We start from the raw sequence: 15,672 nt of genomic DNA, 5'->3' as shown, positions 1-15,672 counted from the left end.
TAATTCTGCATCTAAAAGAACTAAAAAAAGAAGAGCAAGTAAAGTCCAGAAGAAGTAGAAGAAAAAAATAATAAAGATCAGAGCAGAAATAAATGACATAGAGGCTAAAAAATCAGTACAGAAGACCAATGAAACCAAGAGCTGGTTCTTTGAAAAGGTAAACAAGATAGATAACCCGTTAACCAGATTCACCAAGAAAAAAAGAGAGAGGACTCAAAGAAATAAAATTAGAAATGAGAGTGAAGTAACAACTGACACAACAGAAATAAAAAGGATTGTAAGAAAATACTATGAAGAACTGTATGCCAAAAAATTAGACAACCTAGGTGAAATGGACAAATTCCTTGAAACATATAATCTTTCAAAAATCAATATAGGAGAATCAGAAAACCTAAACAGACCAATTTCATCAAATGAGATTGAAACAGTTATCAAAAAACTCCCAACAAACAAAAGCCCTGGGCCAGATGGCTTCACAGGTGAATTCTACCAAACATTCAAAGAAGAACTAATTCCTATCCTTCTAAAGCTATTTCAAAAATTCAAGAGGAGGGAAGACTTCCAAGCTCTTTTTATGAGGTGAGCATAATACTGATTCCAAAACCAGGCAAAGACAATACAAAGAAAGAAAACTATAGACCAAATCCCTGATGAATTGAGATGCTAAAATTCTCAACAAAATATTAGCAAACCGGATCCAGCAATACATGAAAAAATCATACATCATGATCAAGTGGGATTTATTCTGGGGAGGCAAGGCTGGTACAATATTAGCAAATCAATCAATGTGATTCATGATATAAACAAAAAGGAAGGAGAAAAATCACATGATAATATCAATAGATGTAGAAAAAGCATTTGATAAAATCCAGCACCCATTTGTGATCAAAACTCTCAGCAAAATGGGAATACAGGGAACATACCTCAACATGATAAAGGCCATCTATGACAAACCCACAGCCAACATCATACTCAATGGGCAAAAATTAAAAGCAATCCCCTTAAGATCAGGAACAAAGCAGGGGTGTCCCCTTTCACCACTCTTATTCAACATAGTTCTGGAAGTCCAAGCCACAGCAATCAAACAACAAGAAGAAATAAAAGGCATCCAAATTGGAAAAGAAGAAGTAAAACTATCATTATTTGCTGGTGATATGATACTGTACATAGAAAACCCTAAAGTCTCAGTCAAAAAACTACTGGACCTGCCTGACCTGTGGTGGCGCAGTGGATAAAGTGTCGACCTGGAAATGCTGAGGTCGCCAGTTCAAAACCCTGGGCTTGCCTGGTCAAGGCACATATGGGAGTTGATGCTTCCAGCTCTTCCCCCCTTCTCTCTCTCTGTCTCTGTCTCTCTCTCTCCTCTCTAAAAAAAAAAAACCAAAAAAAACTACTGGACCTGATGAATGAATTCAGCAAGATGGCAGGATATAAAATTAATATTCAGAAATCAGAGGCATTTTTATACACCAACAATGAACTGTCTGAAAGAGAAATTAAGGAAGCAACCCCCTCCACTACTGCAACAACAAAAAAATAAAGTACCTAGGAGTAAATTTAACCAAGGACATTAAAAACTTGTACTCGGAAAATTATAAAACATTGATAAAAGAAATCAAGGAAGACACAAACAAGTAGAAGCATATACTGTGTTCATGGTTAGGAAGAATAAACATCATTAAAATGTCTCTATTACCTAAAGCAATTTATAAATTCAATGCAATTCCTATTAAAATATCAATAACATACTTCAAAGATATAGAACATATACTCTAAAAATTTATATGGAACCAAAAAAGAACACAAATAGCCTCAGCAACCTTGAAAATGAAGGATAAATTGGGAGGTATCACACTTCCTGATATCAAGTTATACTACAAGGCCATTGTACTCAAAACAGCCTGGTACTGGCATAAGAACAGGCATATAGATCAATGGAGAACAGAGTACCCAGAAATAAACCCACACCCTTATGGACAATTGATATTTGACAAAGGAGGTAAGAGTATACAATGGAGTGAAATTTGTCTCTTTAACAAATGGTATTGGGAAAATTGGACAGCTACCTGCAAAAAAATGAAACTAGACCACTAACTTACACCGTTCACAAAAATAAACTCAAAATGGATAAAAGACTTAAATGTAAGTCGTGAAACCATAATCATCTTAGAAGAAAACATAGGCAGTAAGCTCTCCAACATCTCTCGTAGCAATATATCTACTGATTTATCTCCACGGGCAAGTGAAATAAAGGACAGGATGAACAAATGGGACTATATTAAACTAAAAAGATTTTGCACAGCTAAGACAATATGAATAAAATAAAAAGACAAACTTCACAATGGGAGAACATATTCTACAACATGTCTGATAAGGGATTAATAACCAAAATTTATAAAGAACTTGTAAAACTGAACACCAGGAGGATAAACAATCCAATCATAAAATGGGCAAAAGAAATGAATAGACACTTCCCCAAAGAGGACATACAGATGGCCAATAGGCAGATGAAAAAATGTTCAATGTCACTAATCACTAGAGAAATGCAAATTAAAACCACAATGAGATACCACCTTACACCAGTCGGAATGGCCCTCATTTACAAACATCATAGAATAAGTGCTGGCAAGGATGTGGAGAAAAGGGAACCCTACTGCACTGCTGGGGGAATGCAGACTGGTGCAGCCACTGTGGAAAACAGTATGGAGATTCCTCAAAAATTAAAAATGGAACTGCCTTTTGACCCAGCCATTGCACTTTCAGGAATATATCCTAAGAACACCAAATCACTGATTCAAAAGAAGAAATGCACCCCCATGTTTATTGAAGCATTGTTTACAATAGCCATGATCTGGAAACAGCCCAAGTGTCTGTCAGTGGACGAGTGGATTAAGAAGCTGTGGTACATATACACAATGGAATACTATGCGGCCGTGAAAAAGAAGGAAATCTTACTTTTTGCGACAACATGGATGGATCTGGAAAGTATTATGTTAAGTGAAATAAGCCAGGCAGAGAAAGAAAAATACCATATGACTTCACTCATTTGAGGAATCCAATGAACAGTGTGAACTGAGGAATGGAATAGAGGCAGAGGCAAGATCAAAGGGACCAGATGGAAAGCGGATAGAGGAAAAGATGATGAGAGGATGGGATCAGAGAGTGGAATGAGATTGGTAAAATTATATACACATAACACAGCGATTTAGAGAGCAGGAAAGCAAATCCTGGAGGGAAGGGGGAGGGCGCTTGGGAGGAAGGGGACAAGGGGGATGTTGAGGGGAACACGGGGGTGGGGAAATGTATTCGGTAGGACACTTGAATCTATGTAAACACAATAAATTAAAATCAATTTAAAAAAAGAATAAATACATGCTGAGTAGACCTAATCCCAATCCAAAGAGATAAGCTCAAGCATGAATGAAGGCTACCTAGCTGATCCCCACCAGTCTCAGCCAAACCTTGGACATGTGAAAAAGAATAAATGATTGTTACATTTGAAACATTTACCAAAATAGCCCATATGCTATGCTGTAAAGCACGTCTCAGTAAATTCTGAAAGACTGTAATAATGCAGAGTATGACTGCAGTGGAATTTAACTACAAGTCAACAACAAAAAGAAAACTAGAAAATTCCCAGTTGTTTGGAAATTTAGCCACATGTCTTTGAATAACCTAAAAGTCAGAGAAAAAAATCACAGCAGAAACTAGGAAATATTTTTTACTGAATGACAATGAAATTATAACATGTAAAAGGCTATGGGAAGCAGCTAAAACAATGACTGGAGGGAAATGCCTAGCTTTCAATACCTATATTTAAAAAGAAAAAATGTATAAAATGTTATTGTTTCAAGACACTGGGTTTGGGGCCCTTTTTTTTTTTTTTTTTTTAGCAAAAGAGAGAGACAGACAGGAAGGGAGAGAGAGGAGAAACATCAACTCATAGTTGCAGCACCTTAGTTTTTCAATGATTGCTTTTTCATATGTGCCTTGACTGGGGGTGGGAGCTCCAGCCGAGCCAGTGACCCCTTGCTCAAGTCAGCAAACTTTGGGCTCAAGCCAGTGACCATGGGGTCATGTCTAGGATCCTATGCACAAGCCAGTGACCCCACACTCAAGCTGGTGAGCGCGTGCTCAAGCCAGCAACCTTGGGGTTTTCAAACATAGGTCCTCAGTGTCCAGGCCAATGCTCTATTCACTACACCACTGCCTGGTCAGGCTGGGGGCTCTTTTCTTATGCAGCAATAGCTGACTGTTACTATAACTAGCATTTATATTGTAGTCATTATGTGCCATGCACAGTTCATACATATATATAAATTCATTGGTAATACTTATAAGGATACTAGAAGGAAGATAAATACTATAATTTCCCCCTTAGTAGATCCACATCTAAACAACCACAGAGTTTGTGTGAATAGCTATGGTAATTTGGAGCAAAGGCAGAATTCAAATTCAGATGGACTGACTCCAGAGTCAAAATTCTTAGCCACTGTGCTATACTGCCCTATAGAGGCACAAGTTGATAATTACAACTTTGTAATAAGTGCTATTAATTCACACAGATGGTCACCTAACTCAGAAAAATAAGAAAAAAACTTCTGGAAAGAAGTGATGCCGAAGCTGAATATTGAGTACAAAAGAGATTACCTAGATGGTTGACAAGAAGTCAAGGTTGATCCAAAGGTTGTGCAGAGGCCCAACGGCCTGAAGAAAGGCACAGAGTTCAGTGTGGCTGGCCCACTCTCCATTACTCCTCCCCAGCCCCTGGCAACCATTAATCTGCTTTCTGTCTCTATGTATTTGCCTGTTCTGGACATTTCATATAAGTGGAATCATATGTTATATAACTTTTGTGTCTGACTTCTTTGGCTGAATGTAATGTTTTTAAGGTTCATCCATGTTGGAGCTTGTATTAATTAGTATCATCATTCCTCTTTATGGCTGAATAATATTCCACTGTATAGGTGAACCACATTCAGTTTACCTATTCATCCATTGAGGACCTTGGGCTTTTTCCCACCCTTTGGCAACTGTGAATAGTGCTGCTATAAACATTTGTGCACAAGTTTTTGTTTCCAAAATAGTTGTTTCCAATTCTTTGGGATAGATACCTAGGAATGAATGTTTGTGCAACTTTTTTCTCTGAGATTATTTACAAATGAATATTACATAAAACAAATTAAATTCAGTGGTACCTTGAGATACAAATTTAATTCATTCTGTAACTGAGCTCATAAGTCAGTCAATTTGTATATTAAACTGCCAATACTGGACCCATGTTTCAACACATCAACTAGCGGCAGCTTCCCGAATCACGACTCATACCTCAGAATTTCGCTCAGATTTCGAACAAAAATATGGACCGAGTTGCAGCTCGTATCTTAAAAATATATATATATATATATATTAATTAATTAATTCGTATGTTGGTCTGTTTGTATCTCAAGGTACCACTGTAACCAAAATCCAGGTAGGATTTGTGAATAAATTCATACTGCTGGAACAAAACAGAAGGAAAAGGTAAATGAAAGAACTCCAGGCCCTGGCCGGTTGGCTCAGCGGTAGAGCGTCGGCCTGGTGTGCGGAGGACCCGGGTTCGATTCCCGGCCAGGGCACACAGGAGAAGCGCCCATTTGCTTCTCCACCCCCCCCTCCTTCCTCTCTGTCTCTCTCTTCCCCTCCCGCAGCCAAGGCTCCATTGGAGCAAAGATGGCCCGGGCGCTGGTGATGGCTCCTTGATCTCTGCCCCAGGCGCTGGAGTGGCTCTGGTCGCGGCAGAACGACGCCCCGGAGGGGCAGAGTATCGCCCCCTGGTGGGCAGAGCGTCGCCCCTGGTGGGCGTGCCGGGTGGATCCCTGTCGGGTGCATGCGGGAGTCTGTCTGACTGTCTCTCCCCGTTTCCAGCTTCAGAAATAAAGAATAAAAAAAAAAAAAAAAAAAGAACTCCAGATATGCTGACAGATCTCCTGTGCCCTCCTGTGGGCATCATGTGCCAGAATTGGTACTGCAGCTCTACCACCAGCTAGTGAGAGCCTCAGCAAAGGAGACTTTCAGACACACAGAAGCGTGCGCGCGCGCGCACACACACACACACACACACACACACACACACACACACACACACATTTGCCAATGAAAGTCCAGGCAGCAGCAAGGCTGGCGAGCTGGCAGAACACAGTGCAGCCTGCAAGTGAAAAGCTGGATGAAACATGCGGTTTACAGCACGGTGCCATTTACACTAATGGTCTGGGGAGCGTCCTGAGGGCTGGAGGTATCCTATGTCTTGATCCTGGTGGTGGTTACATGGGTGTGCACATGTGCAGAAATTCACTGAGCCAAACGCTTAAGATTTATGTATAAAGACCTAAGTCTTAGCACCAACAAGCTTTGCCTAGTCCTACAACTTCCCCACCCCCAGCTGTTACCTGCCCCTCCTCAGTTTCCAGGGCTCTGTCCACTTTAAATATACCATAATTATATATACCAAAGGTTGGCAAATCTTTTTCTTTAAAGGGTCAGATAGTAAATATTTTCAGCTTTTCGGGCCAGATGGTCTCGGTTGCAGTGACTCAACTGTCAGCTGTAGCGTGAAATTAACCACAGATAATACTGAGCAAATGGGCATGGCTGTGTTTCAGTAAAACTTAATTTACAAACATAAATTGGGGGCCATTGTTTGCCGGTCTGTGAGGTCTCTGATATATACTGTGTTGAATTACTTCATCTGTCTCCTCTATCAAGTGTAACTACCTGGAAGGGAAAGACAAGTTTTTTCATTCTGGTGTCTTCACCATCTGGTTCAATACCTGACAAAATAAATAATTGTCCATGAGCAAATCAATGCGTGATTTACTGTTTACTCAGCTCAAACCTAAATGAGAAGAGGGAGAAAAGCAAAGTTGAGTAATATAAGGGTGTAGCCCCCACATCACCCGTAAAACACCTTTCAAGTAGCATTCAACTCACGTATACTGAATACAGGATTTTCTTCTGGGGTGATCATTTTATGTTTTGTGAATTAAGCCTCATTTTTTACAAGCAAAAATAAAATTATATACAAATCTGAAAACTGTGCTTAAAGAGAAAAACAAAGACTCCCTCTGGCTGTTGTGTGTGTGGAGAGAAGACTATGAGAGCAGAATCTGGTACACCGACACCTTGAGCTTCAGTGACTTTACTTTTGTTAGTTCTACTATTTCTGAAATATTTCTTGAAGGACACAAAATGTTTTATCTCAGAGCTACTGAGACTAGTTAGCTCCATTAGTTTTGAGAAATGTCAAGAAACAAAGGTGCTGCCACTGGGCAATTTGATCATCTCAGCTCAATGTACCCTGATGTTGAAATCTTGTAGCAGTAGCTACACCCAGCACCCAGGGCCCCCCTGTGTCAACCTCTTATTTAACCATGCCACATATGTCAAAGCTAAGAAATGCACATTGATATAATACTATTAACTACACTTTTAAAAATACCACTACTGTCCCTGACCTGTGGTGGCGCAGTGGATAAAGCATCAACCTGGAATGCTGAGGATGCTGATTCAAAACCCTGGACTTGCCTGATCAAGGTACATAAGAGAAGCAACTACTATTAGTTGATCCTTACTGCTCCTCCCCCCCTTCTCTCTCTCTCTCTCCTCTCTCTAAAATGAATAAATAAAATCATTAAATAAATAAAAAACAGCCTGACTGGTGGTAGCACAGTACATAGAGTGTCAACCTGGGATGCTGTGGTCCCAGGTTCAAAACCCTGAGGTCACCAGCTTGAGCATGGGATCATGTCAGTGGTCGCTGGCTTGAGCCCAAGGTCACTGGCTTGAGCAAGAAGTCACTAGCTGCTAGAGCCCCCTGATCAAGGGACATATGAGAAAGCAATCAATGAACAACTAAGGTGCTGCAATGAAAAATTGATGCTTCTCATCTCTCTTCCTTCTTGTCTATCTGGCCCTCTCTCTGTCTTCCGCTCGCTCTCTAAAAAAAAAAAAAATACTCACTGACTGTTCCTTCACCCAGGTACTTGGAAAGTTCTTGCTTGCTGAAACAAAAGGAGTGAAAGAAGGAGTCTTCCTGGGAAAAGGAATGGCTTCATGGATCTAAGAAAAAGAACTGCCAGGTTATGGAGAACCACAGTAAACCACCTCGGGGCAAAGGCCATCAGCCATTGGACAAGCCTAAATCAAAAGAGGTTTCTGCCAAAGAAAATAGGCAGGCCCCTGTCCTCTTTCAAACATACAGGAATTCCTGAAGTAGGAAAAACACAGAAGCCATGAAACAAAGTTCTTGTCCTGTCTCAATGTTTTCCTGGGACAGTGAAAAGAGTGAAGGGACTCCTGGAGTCAGCTCTTCACTGAGGATTCCCAGGACTAGTGGGTCATTGCCCACAACTCTAGAACTCCTTTCCTAGATGTAACCAACAACTACAATCAGGGCTTAGGGCAGCTTCCTAACAGGCCTTGGGCTCAGTGCCAGGATAGCCCCACTCAGTTAAGTCTGCAGCCTCATTGGCCCTTTACCCAGGACTCTGAAGGTAATCAAGTTATCAGGCACCAAGTCCAATTGTCTTTGAGGGTTTGGTTTTAAAAATAGCTTGAAAAAAAACAAAAACCTTGAAATGACAGATATAGGAAAATATTTGCGGGGCTATGTTGGGGGAGTACGTTTGGGGAAGGAAGGAAGGTATAAGAATGAAGCTGTTATTGAGCGTTTTCTGTGTATAAATAAAGCAGGCACTTGTTGAGACAGTAAAAAAATAAATTAAAAGAGAGAGAGAGTAAATGCAAACAACCAGGGGTGACAAGCTGTCACTGGAAATATCTTAAATAACAGTTTTATTGTTTCTTGTAAGGTGTTATTTAGTATTTTTTTATTAATATTTTAGAACTTTCTTATAATCTAGTTTTGTATACCTCTTTTATTGTTCTTATTTAAGTATTAAATGCATGAAATAATAAACTACCTTTTGATATATCGTTTTTTTATACTTACAAAGGTCATTAGGGCAGAGAACTGGTTGTTAAATTATTTGAATCCCACCACTGAGGAAAACCCATGGGAGAGCAACAGGATGGAAGAAATCGGGGTCCCTGGATGGCATAGAAAGAGAATTGATATCCAACATGACCTTACCATGTTTAATTAAGATGTTTTTTATTTTTTATTTTTTTTTATTTTTTAAGATTTTATTTCTTCATTTTAGGGAGAGGAGACAGAGAGAGAGAGAAGGGAGGGAGGAGCAGAAAGCATCAACTCTCATATATGTCTTGAGCAGGGAAGCCCGGGGTTTCGAACCAGTGACCTCAGTGTTCCAAGTCAAGGCTTTTACCCACTGCGCCACCGCAGGTCAGGCAAGATGTCTTTTACTGATTGATTTTTAGAGAGAAGAGAGAAAGAGAGAAAGGAATAGAGGAGCAGGAAGCATCAAAACATAGTTGCTTCTCGTATGTGTCTTGACTGGGCAAAGGTGCCCAGGGTTTCACACCTGTGCCCTCAGCATTCCAGGTCGATGCTGCACCACTGCAATTAGGCAGGCTATCATCATGTTTAATTTTTTTTTTTTTTTTTGTATTTTCCTGAAGCTGGAAACGGGGAGAGACAGACAGACTCCCGCATGCGCCCGACCGGGATCCACCAGGCACGCCCACCAGGGGGCGACGCTCTGCCCACCAGGGGGCGATACTCTGCCCCTCCGGGGCGTCGTTCTGCCGCGACCAGAGCCACTCTAGCGCCTGGAGCAGAGGCCAAGGAGCCATCCCCAGCGCCCCCGGGCCATCTTTGCTCCAATGGAGCCTTGGCTGCAGGAGGGGAAGAGAGAGACAGAGAGGAAGAGGGGGGGGGGGGGGTGGAGAAGCAAATGGGCGCTTCTCCTATGTGCCCTGGCCGGGAATCGAACCCGGGTCCCCCGCACGCCAGGCCGACGCTCTACCGCTGGCCAGGGCCCATCATGTTTAATTTTAACCAAAGATTTGGGGTCCATACAAAGTCTGTGGCATGAATGAAACGGAATGACACACTATAAAGGCTTGTTGTAAGCGTTCCATAAAACCCAAAGCCAAGCAACTGGTTACTGTAAAACTATAATGTTCAAGAAGGAACCTGGCATAAACAGAAACTTCACGTAAACAGGAAAAGGCATCTACTCTGAAGGATTAGAAGGTGCACTGTGCTCCACCTTGGGGAACACAGCCTAAGCTTAATTTCAGCCCCATTCCCATGCCCTTAGCTAGATACAACCTGCACATTCAGTTATACACAATGGTTTATGTCTAAATAAAAATAATTAATTAATTAATTTTTTTTAAAAAGTGGAAGGGGCAAATCTTGTACCTAAATGAATTTTATATAAAGTGAGTCGTTTTCAGGGTACTGAGAAAGTTTTCCATTTAAAGAAATCCTGCTGTGAACTCCTTTGTAGAGTGGAATTACTCACCACTGAGTTATCTGTGCAAAATTCATATTCGTAATTTGGTCTAAACAGGATCTGAACGGAGACGTCAGATAAATTATAGACACCGTTAATAAATTAGAGGAATCAAAGGCAAAAGAGGAAAGGAAAAAATGGCATGTGGACGTGAACCGGCTTTAAAGCGGTCTCCACCAGCCCCTAATCTGGCCGGATACGCCTGCCGGTGGTAGTATAACATGTTCCTGGGGATAGGAAGTCCACTTACGTCCAGTTGGAAAGTGAACGAACGAAAGGACAAAAAAGAACAACTTTGGAGAAGCTTCCCAGAGTTGAGGCAAAACTCTTATTAACCAATAAGTGAAGCTTACGCAACAGCGTTCTCATCCCGCCCCGCCCCCTCCCGGTTGCCCTGACTACCGTGCCAGCGTCGGTGCTGTATCTCGGGCCCGCAGCCCGCCATCCACAGACCCCTGAGTGCATTCCCACAGGGGCCTCAGGACTGGGGTCGTAGACTCGAGGCGTAAACCGCGTTGGGCACTGCAAGCTCTAGATTGGCTGCTCCGGGTCACGTAGAGGAAAGGGGAGCCGGAGGGGTCCTGGAGAAATAAGAAGCTCGTCTGAGCGCCCCCGTGGTGCTGAGCGTCCTTTGGGGAGCTTTGGAGAAGACCCCCGACTTCCACCCCTTCCTTCAAAGCTGTGAGACTGTTGTCCAGTTCCGTGGCCTCCCATCCTCACTTTCCCCATTTGTAGAATGGGGGTTCACAGCTCCTACCTCAGAGACCAGAAAAGATTTAGAAAACTGGGAACAGTGTGGACTTTGGTGAGCGCTTGAGATGTCTTCGTGGTGGGAGTGGTGGGGCGAAAGGGCCCCTCAATAGCGGAAGAGGTGGATATTATTATCCTCCCCATTTTACAGGGAAGGAAATTAAGGCTCAGAAAAAAGTGATCCGCCAAAGGGGCTCAGCTAGTGCCTGGCAGGATGAGGAGGGAACATGCCCACCCTAAGGTAGCCCACACTAGAGAATCTGGGAGTAGGGTGAGTCTTTGTGCTTGGCAAGAGTGAGCGGGTTGTGTTTAAATGTTGGGGAGGGGATAAATAAAATGAAATAAATATATGAATGAATGTTGGAAGTAAGGAGAAGTGAGGGCAAAAATAATAACCCAGAATTCTCCAACAGCATCAGGACTACAGGCATAGCTTGGAGATATTGTGGGTACAGATCGAGACTATTGCAATAAAGCGAGTCAAACTAATTTTTTTAGTTTCCCAGAACATATGTTATGTTTACTGCAGTTTATGAAGTGTTCAATAGCATTATGTCTAAAAACTTGTGCATACCTTAGTTTAAAAATACCTTAATGCTAAAAAATTCTAACCATCTGAGCCTTTAGTGAGTTATTTTTGATGGTAGAGGGTCCCTTTAGCTTGCTTGATGGCTGCTGACTGATCACAGATCACCATAACAAATATAATAATAATGAAAAAAGTTGAAATATTGCAAGAATTACGAACATGTGACAAAATGAGGAAATGCTGTTGGAAAATAACACTGATAGACTTCTTGATGCTGAGTGGCCACAAACCTTCAATTTATAAAAAAATCAAAAACAAAAACTCAGTATCTGCAAAGCACAGGAAAGTGACACATAATGAAACATATGCTTGTATGGAGAAAACAGGAAGGAGAAAGTTTGGGATTTAGAAGCCCAAAGAGTTTTTGAATTCTTTTTTGAGAAAAGGCCTTCCTGGCAAATTCTTTACCCAGCTGGCATTTCCCCCATAGTTAAGACAACCCACTAGCTTCCAGTCTGAGCTCCCATTTTGGTTTCTGCCTCTAACACAGGGTGTCTCAACCTGGGCATTACTGGCATTGGGGGCCAGATCATTCTTTGTGGAGTGGGGCTGTCCTATGCACTGTGAGATGTTTCTGTTTAGCAGCATATCCAGCCTCTACTCCCTAGATGTCAAGAACATTTCCACCCCAGCTGTCACCACTAAAAATGTCTCCAGACATTGCCAAATGTCCCTTAGGGGACAAGATGTCATCAGTAGAGAACCACTGAGCTAGGGTCAAATTTTAAAAGATAAATCTGTTTTCACTAAATTTATTTTGAATTCTTTAACCATTGTCCGATGCCAGAAAGTATATATTCTTAAAATAGGCAGATTCTCTGGAAACTGGTTGACCCAGTTGGGTTATCTGACACACAATGGACGATTGTAATGGACAGTTCAACTGAGTTCAACTGACACAAGCACTGGGCAAGAATCAGGAAATCTGGGTTCTGTCCCTAGCTCTGCCATTACAAGCTCTGTGGCCTTGTCACTTAAGCCCTCTGGACTCATTTTCTCCTGTCAAATGAGGATATTTTGATTTCTAAGGACCTGGAAATGCTCAGTTTTTGGTAAGATTCCTCCAAACCCTTGCCCCCAACCCACTAAAGTTTTTTAAGCTGCCAGGCCCTCTCCCAGAGCCCCCTCCACTTTACCTTCAAATGTCTTGGTTACATCTCTCAGCTTCCTGGCTTGTTCCCTCAAAAATGTCTTTCAGGCCCTGGCCAGTTGGCTCACAAATAGAGTGTCGGCCCGGTGTATAGAAGTCCTGGCTTCAATTCCCAGTCAGGGCACACTGAAGAAGCGACCATCTGCTTCTTCACCCCTCCGTGTGTGTGTGTGTGTGTGTGTGTGTGTGTGTGTGTGTGTCCTCCCTCTCCTGCAGCCATGGCTCAATTGGCTCAAGCCAGTTGGCTACGGGCGCTAAGAATGGCTCCATCGCCTTGCCTCAGGCACTAAAATAGCTCGGTTGCTGAGCAACAGAGCAACAGCCTCAGATGGGCAGAGCATCAGCCCCAGACAAGGGTTGCTCAGTGGATCCTGGTCGGGGTCACATGAGAGAGTCTGTCTCTCTGCCTCTCTGCCTCTGAATTTAAAAAGAAAAAGAAGCCCTGACCTGTGGTGGCACGGTTGATAGAGCATCGACCTGGAACGCTGAGGTTACTAGTTCAAAACCCTGGGCTTGCCTGGTTAAGGCACATATGGGAGTTGATGCTTCCTGTTCCTCCCCCCACCCTCTCTCTTTCTCTCTCTCTTTCTTCTCTAAAATGAATAAATAAAATCTTTTTTAAAAAAGTATCTTTCAGAGTCTGATCTTCCAGGCTGTGGTTACTTCTCAAACAAACACATTATTATTCCTGATTCTAACATGTAAATTATGGTGGTGGTTAACACAGCCATGGCAGGGGCCTGTTTGTAGAAATTATGGTGTTTAAGCACAAGACACCCTGGTATCAGCATGAGGAAAAATAAAATTTTAAACCGGCCTTTAAAAAAAGTGCTTTGTGATGTGGTGCTTAAAGAATGTTCCAAGCATACATGTAAATTATTCTGACCTGGCTAGTATTCATACACAAAAGCCACAGAGCATCCCTTTAATTCTCTTAAGCACCCATTTGCCTTTCCATGTATTCTGCAGTTGTCAGATTGGGATAATGGATCAGAAGATCCAATGTGTGATCAGGAATTTGGATCTTACTTATAAAACGTGGGCTGCCCAGGGTGAACCTGAACCCATTAACTGTAAACTCAGGAGGGAAAGATGCCTGTTTTGTTTCCTGCTGATCCAGTGCCTGGAACAATGCTAGATAGATACCTCATAGCACTCAGCAAAAGGTGTGGAATAAATGAATGAACAAGGGGTACCTGTCATATTTGGGCAAGACATAAAGTTTGTCTAAATATTTTGCTTAAGGTTTAAGATAATAGTCCAACGTTCTAGAAAGTATTGGTGTATTAGACCATTTTCATTTCTTTTCCTCATTTCACACCTTATTCTGTCATTTCCTTCCACCAGTTTTCTCATCTGACAGTGGGTCCACTCTGAGCAAGCAGCACTTTTCTGGATGGAGTCCCCGATACAAGAGAAGGGATTGATTACTTTGGGTCTGTGTTGGGGTGGGAGTAGGACAGTTCTGTGGTCCCTAAACCTGATTCTTGTACACTCTGTCCCCATCATGTTGCATTGTGGTCTTATTCTAAAAGCTTGTACCATATGCTTGTGGTTTGCTGTTTGGAATAGGACCTTAATGCAAGTGAGTCAGAACAGGGAGACAGAATGTAGAAACTTCACAAGCACACTTCATGCTGAGGCTTTCTGCTTCTAGAGGGTCCAAGTTCTGTTTCTTAACATCTGTTTTGATTAGAGTCAGAAGCAATAAAAGAAGAGACTTTCTCTTAAAAATTGTCAATAGTACTCATTTCTTTTGACCATACACTCCTTAAGGAGAACTATCCATAGTAAAAATCAGTATTTGGTCCAGGGCTGGTAAGTGTAGGGCGTTCCTCTCCATTCCTTTTATATTTTAATTATCTGTATATAACCTAACTCTGACACATTTTTTAAAGATTTTACTTTGTCAAAATCATGGTCTTAAGAGTGATATTCTAGACAATTCTTTTCTTTGGTATCGTTTCTCGTACAGACTGTTCATTATCATGAATTGGTGTAGTGACTCAACCTGGGTGTCCTAAAGCAGTATACCAAAAGTTAAAAATACTGATCTCCTGGCCCTGGCTGGTTGGCTCAGTGGTAGAGTGTTGGCCCAGTGTGTGGAAGCCCCAGGTTTGATTCCCAGCCAGGGCATTTAGGAGAAGCGCTCATCTGCTGCTCCACCCCTCCCCATCTCCTTTCTCTCTCTCTCTCTCTCTCTCTCTCTCTCTTCCCCTCCGGCAGCCAAGGCTCCATTGGAGCAAAGTTGGCCCGGGCACTGAGGATGGTTCCATGGCTTCTGCCCCAGGTGCTAGAATGGCTCCGGTTGCAATGGAGCAATGCCGCATATGGGCAGAGTATTGTCTCCTAGTGGGCATGCCAGTGGATCCTGGTTGGGCATATGCAGGAGTCTGTTTCCCTGCCTCCCCGCTTCTCACTTCAGAAAAATACAAATAAATAAATAAACAAGTTTGTTTTCAAAGGCAAAAAAAAATACTGATCTCATTTCAACTTTGATAAACATCAATTTATACAGTAGAATGAAAAAGCCTATTTGCTAAGCTAAAGACTTCCGATTCAACAATGGCAGAATCTAGACTAAATACCAGTTTTGCTAAGTGCCTTCCCAGTACCATCCCAGGAAACCTCTTCTGCCACTTTGTCATTATCTCCACGTTTGGGTGATGAAATTGTGCCATACAGTGGTTAACAACTTGCCCCAGGTCACAAAACTAGGAAGTAATGCCCAAATTCAAACTTCTGAATGTGAAGTTAAGAAC

General features: G+C 42.1%; 1 pseudogene; it reads left to right on the top strand.

The window, feature by feature from the left end:
- The window catches only part of LOC136388302 (aurora kinase A- and ninein-interacting protein-like), a 56,800-nt pseudogene extending 48,216 nt beyond the window's left edge, over positions 1–8,584 (top strand).
- Positions 8,585–15,672: the final 7,088 nt, after the last annotated feature.

Source organism: Saccopteryx leptura, chromosome 1 (genome assembly GCF_036850995.1).
Source record: "Saccopteryx leptura isolate mSacLep1 chromosome 1, mSacLep1_pri_phased_curated, whole genome shotgun sequence".
Taxonomy (NCBI): Eukaryota; Metazoa; Chordata; class Mammalia; order Chiroptera; family Emballonuridae; genus Saccopteryx; species Saccopteryx leptura.
This window is presented reverse-complemented; position numbering and strand designations above follow the sequence as displayed.